Below are 16835 nucleotides of genomic sequence, written 5' to 3' on the forward strand. Positions count from 1 at the left end.
GGACGGTTTGTTTCAATTTGGAGTTCAAACTTACAAGATCGTTCGTGATAACTCAATCAAAATTGAGTGCTGCACTCTTGTGGTAACCAAAAAAAGTCTAGATTTTTAAGCTACTCCATCAAGCCCCAGTGGCCTAATGGATAAGGCACTGGCCTCCTAAGCCGGGGATTGTGGGTTCAAGTCCCATCTGGGGTGCTTGTTGATTTCCCTTTCCGACAGCTTCTCATGGAAGTTTGATGGTGCATGTGTAAACCGTTCTCCTTGTCTTGTTTCTTCGTAAATTAGTTCTTGCAAACCTCTACCCTTTACAACGATCCTTTCCATGTACTGAGAGAAGCGTTAACACGCAATTGTGTGGCGGAAAAATATTGCATCTTAATTGTTTTCATCTTATCTTCATTTATGACCCAAATAACAAAGAGTATATTTTCTAAGATATGGTTATGCTTTCAACCACACAATATTTGCAAAGATCAAAAGAAAAAAATTATAATTGAAAAAATGTAAACGGTTTTTGAAACATTTTGGACAATGTTCTTTTTTTCATATCATGTTCTTTCTTACAAAACAAAATGAGAGTAATCTTTCAATTTTTACCCTGGCCATTGGGAACATTTTGGACTCAAACATCCTGCCGTTCTCCTAAATATCAGAGGTATGGTTACAAAGACTGACAACACCTCTGTACGCAGCTGTTAACACAGGATCTAGGAATCACAAAAGGTGATGTCACAGATGACCCTGCAGCCCCTGAATTCAGAAGAATTTTTTATATCGTCAATGTCTGTTCATTGCAGCAAATGTACGTGCGCATTTCCAGATCCAAAAAAAAACAGGATGTTTGAGTCTAAAATGACCCGGCGTCCAGTGTCTAAATTTCTCATTTTCATTTTTAATAAAGATCGTGATATGGTAAAATATATATTGTCAAACATTATAATAAAATCTTAGAAACCTGTTGTAAGCAATCATTAATTTTCTGAAGAACTATCCCATTTCATTTTTTTTTTCTTATAGAATGTATGTCGTAGGGGGTGTGCCCCCTCGGCTCCAGTGGCGCAATCGGTCAGCGCGCGGTACTTATAAAGCAGTAACTGTCAAGTGATGCCGAGGTTGTGAGTTCGACCCTCACCTGGAGCATTCTATTCTTGCCTTCGTTTTGTATTTTTTACTACTGAAGTCGTTGAAACGGTTCATGATCTAGCGCCAAGATTAAGAGAGAAATTTCAACGAGATATTTGTTGTTTAAGTTTTTGTATTTTTAAAAATTGCCGCAGGTTGGACAAGTCTACTGAGTCCCACCGTAATCTGGTGTCATAATTGAAAGGGAAATGTGGAAGCTATCTATTTAGTTTTTCAGGCTTCTGGTAGTCCAATAAACTTTCCATCATCGGCATTAGTAACGTAAAGTGACCCGACAAAGTTAGCCCTGGCTCTCTTGTAAAATAAAGATGCATGTGCATTCGGACGGTTTGTTTCAATTTGGAGTTCAAACTTACAAGATCGTTCGTGATAACTCAATCAAAATTGAGTGCTGCACTCTTGTGGTAACCAAAAAAAGTCTAGATTTTTAAGCTACTCCATCAAGCCCCAGTGGCCTAATGGATAAGGCACTGGCCTCCTAAGCCGGGGATTGTGGGTTCAAGTCCCATCTGGGGTGCTTGTTGATTTCCCTTTCCGACAGCTTCTCATGGAAGTTTGATGGTGCATGTGTAAACCGTTCTCCTTGTCTTGTTTCTTCGTAAATTAGTTCTTGCAAACCTCTACCCTTTACAACGATCCTTTCCATGTACTGAGAGAAGCGTTAACACGCAATTGTGTGGCGGAAAAATATTGCATCTTAATTGTTTTCATCTTATCTTCATTTATGACCCAAATAACAAAGAGTATATTTTCTAAGATATGGTTATGCTTTCAACCACACAATATTTGCAAAGATCAAAAGAAAAAAATTATAATTGAAAAAATGTAAACGGTTTTTGAAACATTTTGGACAATGTTCTTTTTTTCATATCATGTTCTTTCTTACAAAACAAAATGAGAGTAATCTTTCAATTTTTACCCTGGCCATTGGGAACATTTTGGACTCAAACATCCTGCCGTTCTCCTAAATATCAGAGGTATGGTTACAAAGACTGACAACACCTCTGTACGCAGCTGTTAACACAGGATCTAGGAATCACAAAAGGTGATGTCACAGATGACCCTGCAGCCCCTGAATTCAGAAGAATTTTTTATATCGTCAATGTCTGTTCATTGCAGCAAATGTACGTGCGCATTTCCAGATCCAAAAAAAAACAGGATGTTTGAGTCTAAAATGACCCGGCGTCCAGTGTCTAAATTTCTCATTTTCATTTTTAATAAAGATCGTGATATGGTAAAATATATATTGTCAAACATTATAATAAAATCTTAGAAACCTGTTGTAAGCAATCATTAATTTTCTGAAGAACTATCCCATTTCATTTTTTTTTTCTTATAGAATGTATGTCGTAGGGGGTGTGCCCCCTCGGCTCCAGTGGCGCAATCGGTCAGCGCGCGGTACTTATAAAGCAGTAACTGTCAAGTGATGCCGAGGTTGTGAGTTCGACCCTCACCTGGAGCATTCTATTCTTGCCTTCGTTTTGTATTTTTTACTACTGAAGTCGTTGAAACGGTTCATGATCTAGCGCCAAGATTAAGAGAGAAATTTCAACGAGATATTTGTTGTTTAAGTTTTTGTATTTTTAAAAATTGCCGCAGGTTGGACAAGTCTACTGAGTCCCACCGTAATCTGGTGTCATAATTGAAAGGGAAATGTGGAAGCTATCTATTTAGTTTTTCAGGCTTCTGGTAGTCCAATAAACTTTCCATCATCGGCATTAGTAACGTAAAGTGACCCGACAAAGTTAGCCCTGGCTCTCTTGTAAAATAAAGATGCATGTGCATTCGGACGGTTTGTTTCAATTTGGAGTTCAAACTTACAAGATCGTTCGTGATAACTCAATCAAAATTGAGTGCTGCACTCTTGTGGTAACCAAAAAAAGTCTAGATTTTTAAGCTACTCCATCAAGCCCCAGTGGCCTAATGGATAAGGCACTGGCCTCCTAAGCCAGGGATTGTGGGTTCAAGTCCCATCTGGGGTGCTTGTTGATTTCCCTTTCCGACAGCTTCTCATGGAAGTTTGATGGTGCATGTGTAAACCGTTCTCCTTGTCTTGTTTCTTCGTAAATTAGTTCTTGCAAACCTCTACCCTTTACAACGATCCTTTCCATGTACTGAGAGAAGCGTTAACACGCAATTGTGTGGCGGAAAAATATTGCATCTTAATTGTTTTCATCTTATCTTCATTTATGACCCAAATAACAAAGAGTATATTTTCTAAGATATGGTTATGCTTTCAACCACACAATATTTGCAAAGATCAAAAGAAAAAAATTATAATTGAAAAAATGTAAACGGTTTTTGAAACATTTTGGACAATGTTCTTTTTTTCATATCATGTTCTTTCTTACAAAACAAAATGAGAGTAATCTTTCAATTTTTACCCTGGCCATTGGGAACATTTTGGACTCAAACATCCTGCCGTTCTCCTAAATATCAGAGGTATGGTTACAAAGACTGACAACACCTCTGTACGCAGCTGTTAACACAGGATCTAGGAATCACAAAAGGTGATGTCACAGATGACCCTGCAGCCCCTGAATTCAGAAGAATTTTTTATATCGTCAATGTCTGTTCATTGCAGCAAATGTACGTGCGCATTTCCAGATCCAAAAAAAAACAGGATGTTTGAGTCTAAAATGACCCGGCGTCCAGTGTCTAAATTTCTCATTTTCATTTTTAATAAAGATCGTGATATGGTAAAATATATATTGTCAAACATTATAATAAAATCTTAGAAACCTGTTGTAAGCAATCATTAATTTTCTGAAGAACTATCCCATTTCATTTTTTTTTTCTTATAGAATGTATGTCGTAGGGGGTGTGCCCAGTCGGCTCCAGTGGCGCAATCGGTCAGCGCGCGGTACTTATAAAGCAGTAACTGTCGAGTGATGCCGAGGTTGTGAGTTCGACCCTCACCTGGAGCATTCTATTCTTGCCTTCGTTTTGTATTTTTTACTACTGAAGTCGTTGAAACGGTTCATGATCTAGCGCCAAGATTAAGAGAGAAATTTCAACGAGATATTTGTTGTTTAAGTTTTTGTATTTTTAAAAATTGCCGCAGGTTGGACAAGTCTACTGAGTCCCACCGTAATCTGGTGTCATAATTGAAAGGGAAATGTGGAAGCTATCTATTTAGTTTTTCAGGCTTCTGGTAGTCCAATAAACTTTCCATCATCGGCATTAGTAACGTACAGTGACCCGACAAAGTTAGCCCTGGCTCTCTTGTAAAATAAAGATGCATGTGCATTCGGACGGTTTGTTTCAATTTGGAGTTCAAACTTACAAGATCGTTCGTGATAACTCAATCAAAATTGAGTGCTGCACTCTTGTGGTAACCAAAAAAAGTCTAGATTTTTAAGCTACTCCATCAAGCCCCAGTGGCCTAATGGATAAGGCACTGGCCTCCTAAGCCAGGGATTGTGGGTTCAAGTCCCATCTGGGGTGCTTGTTGATTTCCCTTTCCGACAGCTTCTCATGGAAGTTTGATGGTGCATGTGTAAACCGTTCTCCTTGTCTTGTTTCTTCGTAAATTAGTTCTTGCAAACCTCTACCCTTTACAACGATCCTTTCCATGTACTGAGAGAAGCGTTAACACGCAATTGTGTGGCGGAAAAATATTGCATCTTAATTGTTTTCATCTTATCTTCATTTATGACCCAAATAACAAAGAGTATATTTTCTAAGATATGGTTATGCTTTCAACCACACAATATTTGCAAAGATCAAAAGAAAAAAATTATAATTGAAAAAATGTAAACGGTTTTTGAAACATTTTGGACAATGTTCTTTTTTTCATATCATGTTCTTTCTTACAAAACAAAATGAGAGTAATCTTTCAATTTTTACCCTGGCCATTGGGAACATTTTGGACTCAAACATCCTGCCGTTCTCCTAAATATCAGAGGTATGGTTACAAAGACTGACAACACCTCTGTACGCAGCTGTTAACACAGGATCTAGGAATCACAAAAGGTGATGTCACAGATGACCCTGCAGCCCCTGAATTCAGAAGAATTTTTTATATCGTCAATGTCTGTTCATTGCAGCAAATGTACGTGCGCATTTCCAGATCCAAAAAAAACCAGGATGTTTGAGTCTAAAATGACCCGGCGTCCAGTGTCTAAATTTCTCATTTTCATTTTTAATAAAGATCGTGATATGGTAAAATATATATTGTCAAACATTATAATAAAATCTTAGAAACCTGTTGTAAGCAATCATTAATTTTCTGAAGAACTATCCCATTTCATTTTTTTTTCTTATAGAATGTATGTCGTAGGGGGTGTGCCCAGTCGGCTCCAGTGGCGCAATCGGTCAGCGCGCGGTACTTATAAAGCAGTAACTGTCGAGTGATGCCGAGGTTGTGAGTTCGACCCTCACCTGGAGCATTCTATTCTTGCCTTCGTTTTGTATTTTTTACTACTGAAGTCGTTGAAACGGTTCATGATCTAGCGCCAAGATTAAGAGAGAAATTTCAACGAGATATTTGTTGTTTAAGTTTTTGTATTTTTAAAAATTGCCGCAGGTTGGACAAGTCTACTGAGTCCCACCGTAATCTGGTGTCATAATTGAAAGGGAAATGTGGAAGCTATCTATTTAGTTTTTCAGGCTTCTGGTAGTCCAATAAACTTTCCATCATCGGCATTAGTAACGTACAGTGACCCGACAAAGTTAGCCCTGGCTCTCTTGTAAAATAAAGATGCATGTGCATTCGGACGGTTTGTTTCAATTTGGAGTTCAAACTTACAAGATCGTTCGTGATAACTCAATCAAAATTGAGTGCTGCACTCTTGTGGTAACCAAAAAAAGTCTAGATTTTTAAGCTACTCCATCAAGCCCCAGTGGCCTAATGGATAAGGCACTGGCCTCCTAAGCCAGGGATTGTGGGTTCAAGTCCCATCTGGGGTGCTTGTTGATTTCCCTTTCCGACAGCTTCTCATGGAAGTTTGATGGTGCATGTGTAAACCGTTCTCCTTGTCTTGTTTCTTCGTAAATTAGTTCTTGCAAACCTCTACCCTTTACAACGATCCTTTCCATGTACTGAGAGAAGCGTTAACACGCAATTGTGTGGCGGAAAAATATTGCATCTTAATTGTTTTCATCTTATCTTCATTTATGACCCAAATAACAAAGAGTATATTTTCTAAGATATGGTTATGCTTTCAACCACACAATATTTGCAAAGATCAAAAGAAAAAAATTATAATTGAAAAAATGTAAACGGTTTTTGAAACATTTTGGACAATGTTCTTTTTTTCATATCATGTTCTTTCTTACAAAACAAAATGAGAGTAATCTTTCAATTTTTACCCTGGCCATTGGGAACATTTTGGACTCAAACATCCTGCCGTTCTCCTAAATATCAGAGGTATGGTTACAAAGACTGACAACACCTCTGTACGCAGCTGTTAACACAGGATCTAGGAATCACAAAAGGTGATGTCACAGATGACCCTGCAGCCCCTGAATTCAGAAGAATTTTTTATATCGTCAATGTCTGTTCATTGCAGCAAATGTACGTGCGCATTTCCAGATCCAAAAAAAAACAGGATGTTTGAGTCTAAAATGACCCGGCGTCCAGTGTCTAAATTTCTCATTTTCATTTTTAATAAAGATCGTGATATGGTAAAATATATATTGTCAAACATTATAATAAAATCTTAGAAACCTGTTGTAAGCAATCATTAATTTTCTGAAGAACTATCCCATTTCATTTTTTTTTTCTTATAGAATGTATGTCGTAGGGGGTGTGCCCAGTCGGCTCCAGTGGCGCAATCGGTCAGCGCGCGGTACTTATAAAGCAGTAACTGTCGAGTGATGCCGAGGTTGTGAGTTCGACCCTCACCTGGAGCATTCTATTCTTGCCTTCGTTTTGTATTTTTTACTACTGAAGTCGTTGAAACGGTTCATGATCTAGCGCCAAGATTAAGAGAGAAATTTCAACGAGATATTTGTTGTTTAAGTTTTTGTATTTTTAAAAATTGCCGCAGGTTGGACAAGTCTACTGAGTCCCACCGTAATCTGGTGTCATAATTGAAAGGGAAATGTGGAAGCTATCTATTTAGTTTTTCAGGCTTCTGGTAGTCCAATAAACTTTCCATCATCGGCATTAGTAACGTACAGTGACCCGACAAAGTTAGCCCTGGCTCTCTTGTAAAATAAAGATGCATGTGCATTCGGACGGTTTGTTTCAATTTGGAGTTCAAACTTACAAGATCGTTCGTGATAACTCAATCAAAATTGAGTGCTGCACTCTTGTGGTAACCAAAAAAAGTCTAGATTTTTAAGCTACTCCATCAAGCCCCAGTGGCCTAATGGATAAGGCACTGGCCTCCTAAGCCAGGGATTGTGGGTTCAAGTCCCATCTGGGGTGCTTGTTGATTTCCCTTTCCGACAGCTTCTCATGGAAGTTTGATGGTGCATGTGTAAACCGTTCTCCTTGTCTTGTTTCTTCGTAAATTAGTTCTTGCAAACCTCTACCCTTTACAACGATCCTTTCCATGTACTGAGAGAAGCGTTAACACGCAATTGTGTGGCGGAAAAATATTGCATCTTAATTGTTTTCATCTTATCTTCATTTATGACCCAAATAACAAAGAGTATATTTTCTAAGATATGGTTATGCTTTCAACCACACAATATTTGCAAAGATCAAAAGAAAAAAATTATAATTGAAAAAATGTAAACGGTTTTTGAAACATTTTGGACAATGTTCTTTTTTTCATATCATGTTCTTTCTTACAAAACAAAATGAGAGTAATCTTTCAATTTTTACCCTGGCCATTGGGAACATTTTGGACTCAAACATCCTGCCGTTCTCCTAAATATCAGAGGTATGGTTACAAAGACTGACAACACCTCTGTACGCAGCTGTTAACACAGGATCTAGGAATCACAAAAGGTGATGTCACAGATGACCCTGCAGCCCCTGAATTCAGAAGAATTTTTTATATCGTCAATGTCTGTTCATTGCAGCAAATGTACGTGCGCATTTCCAGATCCAAAAAAAAACAGGATGTTTGAGTCTAAAATGACCCGGCGTCCAGTGTCTAAATTTCTCATTTTCATTTTTAATAAAGATCGTGATATGGTAAAATATATATTGTCAAACATTATAATAAAATCTTAGAAACCTGTTGTAAGCAATCATTAATTTTCTGAAGAACTATCCCATTTCATTTTTTTTTTCTTATAGAATGTATGTCGTAGGGGGTGTGCCCAGTCGGCTCCAGTGGCGCAATCGGTCAGCGCGCGGTACTTATAAAGCAGTAACTGTCGAGTGATGCCGAGGTTGTGAGTTCGACCCTCACCTGGAGCATTCTATTCTTGCCTTCGTTTTGTATTTTTTACTACTGAAGTCGTTGAAACGGTTCATGATCTAGCGCCAAGATTAAGAGAGAAATTTCAACGAGATATTTGTTGTTTAAGTTTTTGTATTTTTAAAAATTGCCGCAGGTTGGACAAGTCTACTGAGTCCCACCGTAATCTGGTGTCATAATTGAAAGGGAAATGTGGAAGCTATCTATTTAGTTTTTCAGGCTTCTGGTAGTCCAATAAACTTTCCATCATCGGCATTAGTAACGTACAGTGACCCGACAAAGTTAGCCCTGGCTCTCTTGTAAAATAAAGATGCATGTGCATTCGGACGGTTTGTTTCAATTTGGAGTTCAAACTTACAAGATCGTTCGTGATAACTCAATCAAAATTGAGTGCTGCACTCTTGTGGTAACCAAAAAAAGTCTAGATTTTTAAGCTACTCCATCAAGCCCCAGTGGCCTAATGGATAAGGCACTGGCCTCCTAAGCCAGGGTTTGTGGGTTCAAGTCCCATCTGGGGTGCTTGTTGATTTCCCTTTCCGACAGCTTCTCGTGGAAGTTTGATGGTGCATGTGTAAACCGTTCTCCTTGTCTTGTTTCTTCGTAAATTAGTTCTTGCAAACCTCTACCCTTTACAACGATCCTTTCCATGTACTGAGAGAAGCGTTAACACGCAATTGTGTGGCGGAAAAATATTGCATCTTAATTGTTTTCATCTTATCTTCATTTATGACCCAAATAACAAAGAGTATATTTTCTAAGATATGGTTATGCTTTCAACCACACAATATTTGCAAAGATCAAAAGAAAAAAATTATAATTGAAAAAATGTAAACGGTTTTTGAAACATTTTGGACAATGTTCTTTTTTTCATATCATGTTCTTTCTTACAAAACAAAATGAGAGTAATCTTTCAATTTTTACCCTGGCCATTGGGAACATTTTGGACTCAAACATCCTGCCGTTCTCCTAAATATCAGAGGTATGGTTACAAAGACTGACAACACCTCTGTACGCAGCTGTTAACACAGGATCTAGGAATCACAAAAGGTGATGTCACAGATGACCCTGCAGCCCCTGAATTCAGAAGAATTTTTTATATCGTCAATGTCTGTTCATTGCAGCAAATGTACGTGCGCATTTCCAGATCCAAAAAAAAACAGGATGTTTGAGTCTAAAATGACCCGGCGTCCAGTGTCTAAATTTCTCATTTTCATTTTTAATAAAGATCGTGATATGGTAAAATATATATTGTCAAACATTATAATAAAATCTTAGAAACCTGTTGTAAGCAATCATTAATTTTCTGAAGAACTATCCCATTTCATTTTTTTTTTCTTATAGAATGTATGTCGTAGGGGGTGTGCCCAGTCGGCTCCAGTGGCGCAATCGGTCAGCGCGCGGTACTTATAAAGCAGTAACTGTCGAGTGATGCCGAGGTTGTGAGTTCGACCCTCACCTGGAGCATTCTATTCTTGCCTTCGTTTTGTATTTTTTACTACTGAAGTCGTTGAAACGGTTCATGATCTAGCGCCAAGATTAAGAGAGAAATTTCAACGAGATATTTGTTGTTTAAGTTTTTGTATTTTTAAAAATTGCCGCAGGTTGGACAAGTCTACTGAGTCCCACCGTAATCTGGTGTCATAATTGAAAGGGAAATGTGGAAGCTATCTATTTAGTTTTTCAGGCTTCTGGTAGTCCAATAAATTTTCCATCATCGGCATTAGTAACGTACAGTGACCCGACAAAGTTAGCCCTGGCTCTCTTGTAAAATAAAGATGCATGTGCATTCGGACGGTTTGTTTCAATTTGGAGTTCAAACTTACAAGATCGTTCGTGATAACTCAATCAAAATTGAGTGCTGCACTCTTGTGGTAACCAAAAAAAGTCTAGATTTTTAAGCTACTCCATCAAGCCCCAGTGGCCTAATGGATAAGGCACTGGCCTCCTAAGCCAGGGATTGTGGGTTCAAGTCCCATCTGGGGTGCTTGTTGATTTCCCTTTCCGACAGCTTCTCATGGAAGTTTGATGGTGCATGTGTAAACCGTTCTCCTCGTCTTGTTTCTTCGTAAATTAGTTCTTGCAAACCTCTACCCTTTACAACGATCCTTTCCATGTACTGAGAGAAGCGTTAACACGCAATTGTGTGGCGGAAAAATATTGCATCTTAATTGTTTTCATCTTATCTTCATTTATGACCCAAATAACAAAGAGTATATTTTCTAAGATATGGTTATGCTTTCAACCACACAATATTTGCAAAGATCAAAAGAAAAAAATTATAATTGAAAAAATGTAAACGGTTTTTGAAACATTTTGGACAATGTTCTTTTTTTCATATCATGTTCTTTCTTACAAAACAAAATGAGAGTAATCTTTCAATTTTTACCCTGGCCATTGGGAACATTTTGGACTCAAACATCCTGCCGTTCTCCTAAATATCAGAGGTATGGTTACAAAGACTGACAACACCTCTGTACGCAGCTGTTAACACAGGATCTAGGAATCACAAAAGGTGATGTCACAGATGACCCTGCAGCCCCTGAATTCAGAAGAATTTTTTATATCGTCAATGTCTGTTCATTGCAGCAAATGTACGTGCGCATTTCCAGATCCAAAAAAAAACAGGATGTTTGAGTCTAAAATGACCCGGCGTCCAGTGTCTAAATTTCTCATTTTCATTTTTAATAAAGATCGTGATATGGTAAAATATATATTGTCAAACATTATAATAAAATCTTAGAAACCTGTTGTAAGCAATCATTAATTTTCTGAAGAACTATCCCATTTCATTTTTTTTTTCTTATAGAATGTATGTCGTAGGGGGGTGTGCCCAGTCGGCTCCAGTGGCGCAATCGGTCAGCGCGCGGTACTTATAAAGCAGTAACTGTCGAGTGATGCCGAGGTTGTGAGTTCGACCCTCACCTGGAGCATTCTATTCTTGCCTTCGTTTTGTATTTTTTACTACTGAAGTCGTTGAAACGGTTCATGATCTAGCGCCAAGATTAAGAGAGAAATTTCAACGAGATATTTGTTGTTTAAGTTTTTGTATTTTTAAAAATTGCCGCAGGTTGGACAAGTCTACTGAGTCCCACCGTAATCTGGTGTCATAATTGAAAGGGAAATGTGGAAGCTATCTATTTAGTTTTTCAGGCTTCTGGTAGTCCAATAAACTTTCCATCATCGGCATTAGTAACGTACAGTGACCCGACAAAGTTAGCCCTGGCTCTCTTGTAAAATAAAGATGCATGTGCATTCGGACGGTTTGTTTCAATTTGGAGTTCAAACTTACAAGATCGTTCGTGATAACTCAATCAAAATTGAGTGCTGCACTCTTGTGGTAACCAAAAAAAGTCTAGATTTTTAAGCTACTCCATCAAGCCCCAGTGGCCTAATGGATAAGGCACTGGCCTCCTAAGCCAGGGATTGTGGGTTCAAGTCCCATCTGGGGTGCTTGTTGATTTCCCTTTCCGACAGCTTCTCATGGAAGTTTGATGGTGCATGTGTAAACCGTTCTCCTCGTCTTGTTTCTTCGTAAATTAGTTCTTGCAAACCTCTACCCTTTACAACGATCCTTTCCATGTACTGAGAGAAGCGTTAACACGCAATTGTGTGGCGGAAAAATATTGCATCTTAATTGTTTTCATCTTATCTTCATTTATGACCCAAATAACAAAGAGTATATTTTCTAAGATATGGTTATGCTTTCAACCACACAATATTTGCAAAGATCAAAAGAAAAAAATTATAATTGAAAAAATGTAAACGGTTTTTGAAACATTTTGGACAATGTTCTTTTTTTCATATCATGTTCTTTCTTACAAAACAAAATGAGAGTAATCTTTCAATTTTTACCCTGGCCATTGGGAACATTTTGGACTCAAACATCCTGCCGTTCTCCTAAATATCAGAGGTATGGTTACAAAGACTGACAACACCTCTGTACGCAGCTGTTAACACAGGATCTAGGAATCACAAAAGGTGATGTCACAGATGACCCTGCAGCCCCTGAATTCAGAAGAATTTTTTATATCGTCAATGTCTGTTCATTGCAGCAAATGTACGTGCGCATTTCCAGATCCAAAAAAAACAGGATGTTTGAGTCTAAAATGACCCGGCGTCCAGTGTCTAAATTTCTCATTTTCATTTTTAATAAAGATCGTGATATGGTAAAATATATATTGTCAAACATTATAATAAAATCTTAGAAACCTGTTGTAAGCAATCATTAATTTTCTGAAGAACTATCCCATTTCATTTTTTTTTTCTTATAGAATGTATGTCGTAGGGGGGTGTGCCCAGTCGGCTCCAGTGGCGCAATCGGTCAGCGCGCGGTACTTATAAAGCAGTAACTGTCGAGTGATGCCGAGGTTGTGAGTTCGACCCTCACCTGGAGCATTCTATTCTTGCCTTCGTTTTGTATTTTTTACTACTGAAGTCGTTGAAACGGTTCATGATCTAGCGCCAAGATTAAGAGAGAAATTTCAACGAGATATTTGTTGTTTAAGTTTTTGTATTTTTAAAAATTGCCGCAGGTTGGACAAGTCTACTGAGTCCCACCGTAATCTGGTGTCATAATTGAAAGGGAAATGTGGAAGCTATCTATTTAGTTTTTCAGGCTTCTGGTAGTCCAATAAACTTTCCATCATCGGCATTAGTAACGTACAGTGACCCGACAAAGTTAGCCCTGGCTCTCTTGTAAAATAAAGATGCATGTGCATTCGGACGGTTTGTTTCAATTTGGAGTTCAAACTTACAAGATCGTTCGTGATAACTCAATCAAAATTGAGTGCTGCACTCTTGTGGTAACCAAAAAAAGTCTAGATTTTTAAGCTACTCCATCAAGCCCCAGTGGCCTAATGGATAAGGCACTGGCCTCCTAAGCCAGGGATTGTGGGTTCAAGTCCCATCTGGGGTGCTTGTTGATTTCCCTTTCCGACAGCTTCTCATGGAAGTTTGATGGTGCATGTGTAAACCGTTCTCCTTGTCTTGTTTCTTCGTAAATTAGTTCTTGCAAACCTCTACCCTTTACAACGATCCTTTCCATGTACTGAGAGAAGCGTTAACACGCAATTGTGTGGCGGAAAAATATTGCATCTTAATTGTTTTCATCTTATCTTCATTTATGACCCAAATAACAAAGAGTATATTTTCTAAGATATGGTTATGCTTTCAACCACACAATATTTGCAAAGATCAAAAGAAAAAAATTATAATTGAAAAAATGTAAACGGTTTTTGAAACATTTTGGACAATGTTCTTTTTTTCATATCATGTTCTTTCTTACAAAACAAAATGAGAGTAATCTTTCAATTTTTACCCTGGCCATTGGGAACATTTTGGACTCAAACATCCTGCCGTTCTCCTAAATATCAGAGGTATGGTTACAAAGACTGACAACACCTCTGTACGCAGCTGTTAACACAGGATCTAGGAATCACAAAAGGTGATGTCACAGATGACCCTGCAGCCCCTGAATTCAGAAGAATTTTTTATATCGTCAATGTCTGTTCATTGCAGCAAATGTACGTGCGCATTTCCAGATCCAAAAAAAAACAGGATGTTTGAGTCTAAAATGACCCGGCGTCCAGTGTCTAAATTTCTCATTTTCATTTTTAATAAAGATCGTGATATGGTAAAATATATATTGTCAAACATTATAATAAAATCTTAGAAACCTGTTGTAAGCAATCATTAATTTTCTGAAGAACTATCCCATTTCATTTTTTTTTTCTTATAGAATGTATGTCGTAGGGGGTGTGCCCAGTCGGCTCCAGTGGCGCAATCGGTCAGCGCGCGGTACTTATAAAGCAGTAACTGTCGAGTGATGCCGAGGTTGTGAGTTCGACCCTCACCTGGAGCATTCTATTCTTGCCTTCGTTTTGTATTTTTTACTACTGAAGTCGTTGAAACGGTTCATGATCTAGCGCCAAGATTAAGAGAGAAATTTCAACGAGATATTTGTTGTTTAAGTTTTTGTATTTTTAAAAATTGCCGCAGGTTGGACAAGTCTACTGAGTCCCACCGTAATCTGGTGTCATAATTGAAAGGGAAATGTGGAAGCTATCTATTTAGTTTTTCAGGCTTCTGGTAGTCCAATAAACTTTCCATCATCGGCATTAGTAACGTACAGTGACCCGACAAAGTTAGCCCTGGCTCTCTTGTAAAATAAAGATGCATGTGCATTCGGACGGTTTGTTTCAATTTGGAGTTCAAACTTACAAGATCGTTCGTGATAACTCAATCAAAATTGAGTGCTGCACTCTTGTGGTAACCAAAAAAAGTCTAGATTTTTAAGCTACTCCATCAAGCCCCAGTGGCCTAATGGATAAGGCACTGGCCTCCTAAGCCAGGGATTGTGGGTTCAAGTCCCATCTGGGGTGCTTGTTGATTTCCCTTTCCGACAGCTTCTCATGGAAGTTTGATGGTGCATGTGTAAACCGTTCTCCTTGTCTTGTTTCTTCGTAAATTAGTTCTTGCAAACCTCTACCCTTTACAACGATCCTTTCCATGTACTGAGAGAAGCGTTAACACGCAATTGTGTGGCGGAAAAATATTGCATCTTAATTGTTTTCATCTTATCTTCATTTATGACCCAAATAACAAAGAGTATATTTTCTAAGATATGGTTATGCTTTCAACCACACAATATTTGCAAAGATCAAAAGAAAAAAATTATAATTGAAAAAATGTAAACGGTTTTTGAAACATTTTGGACAATGTTCTTTTTTTCATATCATGTTCTTTCTTACAAAACAAAATGAGAGTAATCTTTCAATTTTTACCCTGGCCATTGGGAACATTTTGGACTCAAACATCCTGCCGTTCTCCTAAATATCAGAGGTATGGTTACAAAGACTGACAACACCTCTGTACGCAGCTGTTAACACAGGATCTAGGAATCACAAAAGGTGATGTCACAGATGACCCTGCAGCCCCTGAATTCAGAAGAATTTTTTATATCGTCAATGTCTGTTCATTGCAGCAAATGTACGTGCGCATTTCCAGATCCAAAAAAAAACAGGATGTTTGAGTCTAAAATGACCCGGCGTCCAGTGTCTAAATTTCTCATTTTCATTTTTAATAAAGATCGTGATATGGTAAAATATATATTGTCAAACATTATAATAAAATCTTAGAAACCTGTTGTAAGCAATCATTAATTTTCTGAAGAACTATCCCATTTCATTTTTTTTTTCTTATAGAATGTATGTCGTAGGGGGTGTGCCCAGTCGGCTCCAGTGGCGCAATCGGTCAGCGCGCGGTACTTATAAAGCAGTAACTGTCGAGTGATGCCGAGGTTGTGAGTTCGACCCTCACCTGGAGCATTCTATTCTTGCCTTCGTTTTGTATTTTTTACTACTGAAGTCGTTGAAACGGTTCATGATCTAGCGCCAAGATTAAGAGAGAAATTTCAACGAGATATTTGTTGTTTAAGTTTTTGTATTTTTAAAAATTGCCGCAGGTTGGACAAGTCTACTGAGTCCCACCGTAATCTGGTGTCATAATTGAAAGGGAAATGTGGAAGCTATCTATTTAGTTTTTCAGGCTTCTGGTAGTCCAATAAACTTTCCATCATCGGCATTAGTAACGTACAGTGACCCGACAAAGTTAGCCCTGGCTCTCTTGTAAAATAAAGATGCATGTGCATTCGGACGGTTTGTTTCAATTTGGAGTTCAAACTTACAAGATCGTTCGTGATAACTCAATCAAAATTGAGTGCTGCACTCTTGTGGTAACCAAAAAAAGTCTAGATTTTTAAGCTACTCCATCAAGCCCCAGTGGCCTAATGGATAAGGCACTGGCCTCCTAAGCCAGGGATTGTGGGTTCAAGTCCCATCTGGGGTGCTTGTTGATTTCCCTTTCCGACAGCTTCTCATGGAAGTTTGATGGTGCATGTGTAAACCGTTCTCCTTGTCTTGTTTCTTCGTAAATTAGTTCTTGCAAACCTCTACCCTTTACAACGATCCTTTCCATGTACTGAGAGAAGCGTTAACACGCAATTGTGTGGCGGAAAAATATTGCATCTTAATTGTTTTCATCTTATCTTCATTTATGACCCAAATAACAAAGAGTATATTTTCTAAGATATGGTTATGCTTTCAACCACACAATATTTGCAAAGATCAAAAGAAAAAAATTATAATTGAAAAAATGTAAACGGTTTTTGAAACATTTTGGACAATGTTCTTTTTTTCATATCATGTTCTTTCTTACAAAACAAAATGAGAGTAATCTTTCAATTTTTACCCTGGCCATTGGGAACATTTTGGACTCAAACATCCTGCCGTTCTCCTAAATATCAGAGGTATGGTTACAAAGACTGACAACACCTCTGTACGCAGCTGTTAACACAGGATCTAGGAATCACAA

The 16835-nt window shown here is 38.1% G+C and overlaps 20 non-coding genes across 20 annotated transcripts; all 20 read left to right on the forward strand.

Annotated features, from left to right (window-relative positions):
• Positions 1-1047: 1047 nt before the first annotated feature.
• On the forward strand, positions 1048-1140 carry TRNAI-UAU (transfer RNA isoleucine (anticodon UAU)). The gene is given in 2 exon segments: positions 1048-1085; positions 1105-1140. It is a non-coding gene; the product is annotated as a tRNA-Ile (tRNA).
• A 1372-nt stretch (positions 1141-2512) lies between these two features.
• On the forward strand, positions 2513-2605 carry TRNAI-UAU (transfer RNA isoleucine (anticodon UAU)). Its single transcript is given in 2 exon segments — positions 2513-2550; positions 2570-2605. It is a non-coding gene; the product is annotated as a tRNA-Ile (tRNA).
• A 447-nt stretch (positions 2606-3052) lies between these two features.
• On the forward strand, positions 3053-3125 carry TRNAR-CCU (transfer RNA arginine (anticodon CCU)). Its single transcript has one exon. It is a non-coding gene; the product is annotated as a tRNA-Arg (tRNA).
• Positions 3126-3977: 852 nt separating this feature from the next.
• Positions 3978-4070, forward strand: TRNAI-UAU (transfer RNA isoleucine (anticodon UAU)). The gene is given in 2 exon segments: positions 3978-4015; positions 4035-4070. It is a non-coding gene; the product is annotated as a tRNA-Ile (tRNA).
• A 447-nt stretch (positions 4071-4517) lies between these two features.
• Positions 4518-4590, forward strand: TRNAR-CCU (transfer RNA arginine (anticodon CCU)). Its single transcript has one exon. It is a non-coding gene; the product is annotated as a tRNA-Arg (tRNA).
• An 851-nt stretch (positions 4591-5441) lies between these two features.
• On the forward strand, positions 5442-5534 carry TRNAI-UAU (transfer RNA isoleucine (anticodon UAU)). Its single transcript is given in 2 exon segments — positions 5442-5479; positions 5499-5534. It is a non-coding gene; the product is annotated as a tRNA-Ile (tRNA).
• Positions 5535-5981: 447 nt separating this feature from the next.
• On the forward strand, positions 5982-6054 carry TRNAR-CCU (transfer RNA arginine (anticodon CCU)). Its single transcript has one exon. It is a non-coding gene; the product is annotated as a tRNA-Arg (tRNA).
• An 852-nt stretch (positions 6055-6906) lies between these two features.
• On the forward strand, positions 6907-6999 carry TRNAI-UAU (transfer RNA isoleucine (anticodon UAU)). The gene is given in 2 exon segments: positions 6907-6944; positions 6964-6999. It is a non-coding gene; the product is annotated as a tRNA-Ile (tRNA).
• A 447-nt stretch (positions 7000-7446) lies between these two features.
• TRNAR-CCU (transfer RNA arginine (anticodon CCU)) lies at positions 7447-7519 on the forward strand. Its single transcript has one exon. It is a non-coding gene; the product is annotated as a tRNA-Arg (tRNA).
• Positions 7520-8371: 852 nt separating this feature from the next.
• Positions 8372-8464, forward strand: TRNAI-UAU (transfer RNA isoleucine (anticodon UAU)). The gene is given in 2 exon segments: positions 8372-8409; positions 8429-8464. It is a non-coding gene; the product is annotated as a tRNA-Ile (tRNA).
• A 1372-nt stretch (positions 8465-9836) lies between these two features.
• On the forward strand, positions 9837-9929 carry TRNAI-UAU (transfer RNA isoleucine (anticodon UAU)). Its single transcript is given in 2 exon segments — positions 9837-9874; positions 9894-9929. It is a non-coding gene; the product is annotated as a tRNA-Ile (tRNA).
• Positions 9930-10376: 447 nt separating this feature from the next.
• Positions 10377-10449, forward strand: TRNAR-CCU (transfer RNA arginine (anticodon CCU)). The gene has a single exon. It is a non-coding gene; the product is annotated as a tRNA-Arg (tRNA).
• Positions 10450-11302: 853 nt separating this feature from the next.
• TRNAI-UAU (transfer RNA isoleucine (anticodon UAU)) lies at positions 11303-11395 on the forward strand. The gene is given in 2 exon segments: positions 11303-11340; positions 11360-11395. It is a non-coding gene; the product is annotated as a tRNA-Ile (tRNA).
• A 447-nt stretch (positions 11396-11842) lies between these two features.
• On the forward strand, positions 11843-11915 carry TRNAR-CCU (transfer RNA arginine (anticodon CCU)). The gene has a single exon. It is a non-coding gene; the product is annotated as a tRNA-Arg (tRNA).
• Positions 11916-12767: 852 nt separating this feature from the next.
• On the forward strand, positions 12768-12860 carry TRNAI-UAU (transfer RNA isoleucine (anticodon UAU)). The gene is given in 2 exon segments: positions 12768-12805; positions 12825-12860. It is a non-coding gene; the product is annotated as a tRNA-Ile (tRNA).
• A 447-nt stretch (positions 12861-13307) lies between these two features.
• On the forward strand, positions 13308-13380 carry TRNAR-CCU (transfer RNA arginine (anticodon CCU)). The gene has a single exon. It is a non-coding gene; the product is annotated as a tRNA-Arg (tRNA).
• Positions 13381-14232: 852 nt separating this feature from the next.
• On the forward strand, positions 14233-14325 carry TRNAI-UAU (transfer RNA isoleucine (anticodon UAU)). The gene is given in 2 exon segments: positions 14233-14270; positions 14290-14325. It is a non-coding gene; the product is annotated as a tRNA-Ile (tRNA).
• A 447-nt stretch (positions 14326-14772) lies between these two features.
• TRNAR-CCU (transfer RNA arginine (anticodon CCU)) lies at positions 14773-14845 on the forward strand. The gene has a single exon. It is a non-coding gene; the product is annotated as a tRNA-Arg (tRNA).
• An 852-nt stretch (positions 14846-15697) lies between these two features.
• TRNAI-UAU (transfer RNA isoleucine (anticodon UAU)) lies at positions 15698-15790 on the forward strand. The gene is given in 2 exon segments: positions 15698-15735; positions 15755-15790. It is a non-coding gene; the product is annotated as a tRNA-Ile (tRNA).
• Positions 15791-16237: 447 nt separating this feature from the next.
• TRNAR-CCU (transfer RNA arginine (anticodon CCU)) lies at positions 16238-16310 on the forward strand. Its single transcript has one exon. It is a non-coding gene; the product is annotated as a tRNA-Arg (tRNA).
• The last annotated feature ends 525 nt before the right edge of the window (positions 16311-16835 follow it).

This window comes from Ranitomeya imitator, unplaced genomic scaffold (assembly GCF_032444005.1).
Source record: "Ranitomeya imitator isolate aRanImi1 unplaced genomic scaffold, aRanImi1.pri SCAFFOLD_1302, whole genome shotgun sequence".
NCBI lineage: Eukaryota > Metazoa > Chordata > Amphibia > Anura > Dendrobatidae > Ranitomeya > Ranitomeya imitator.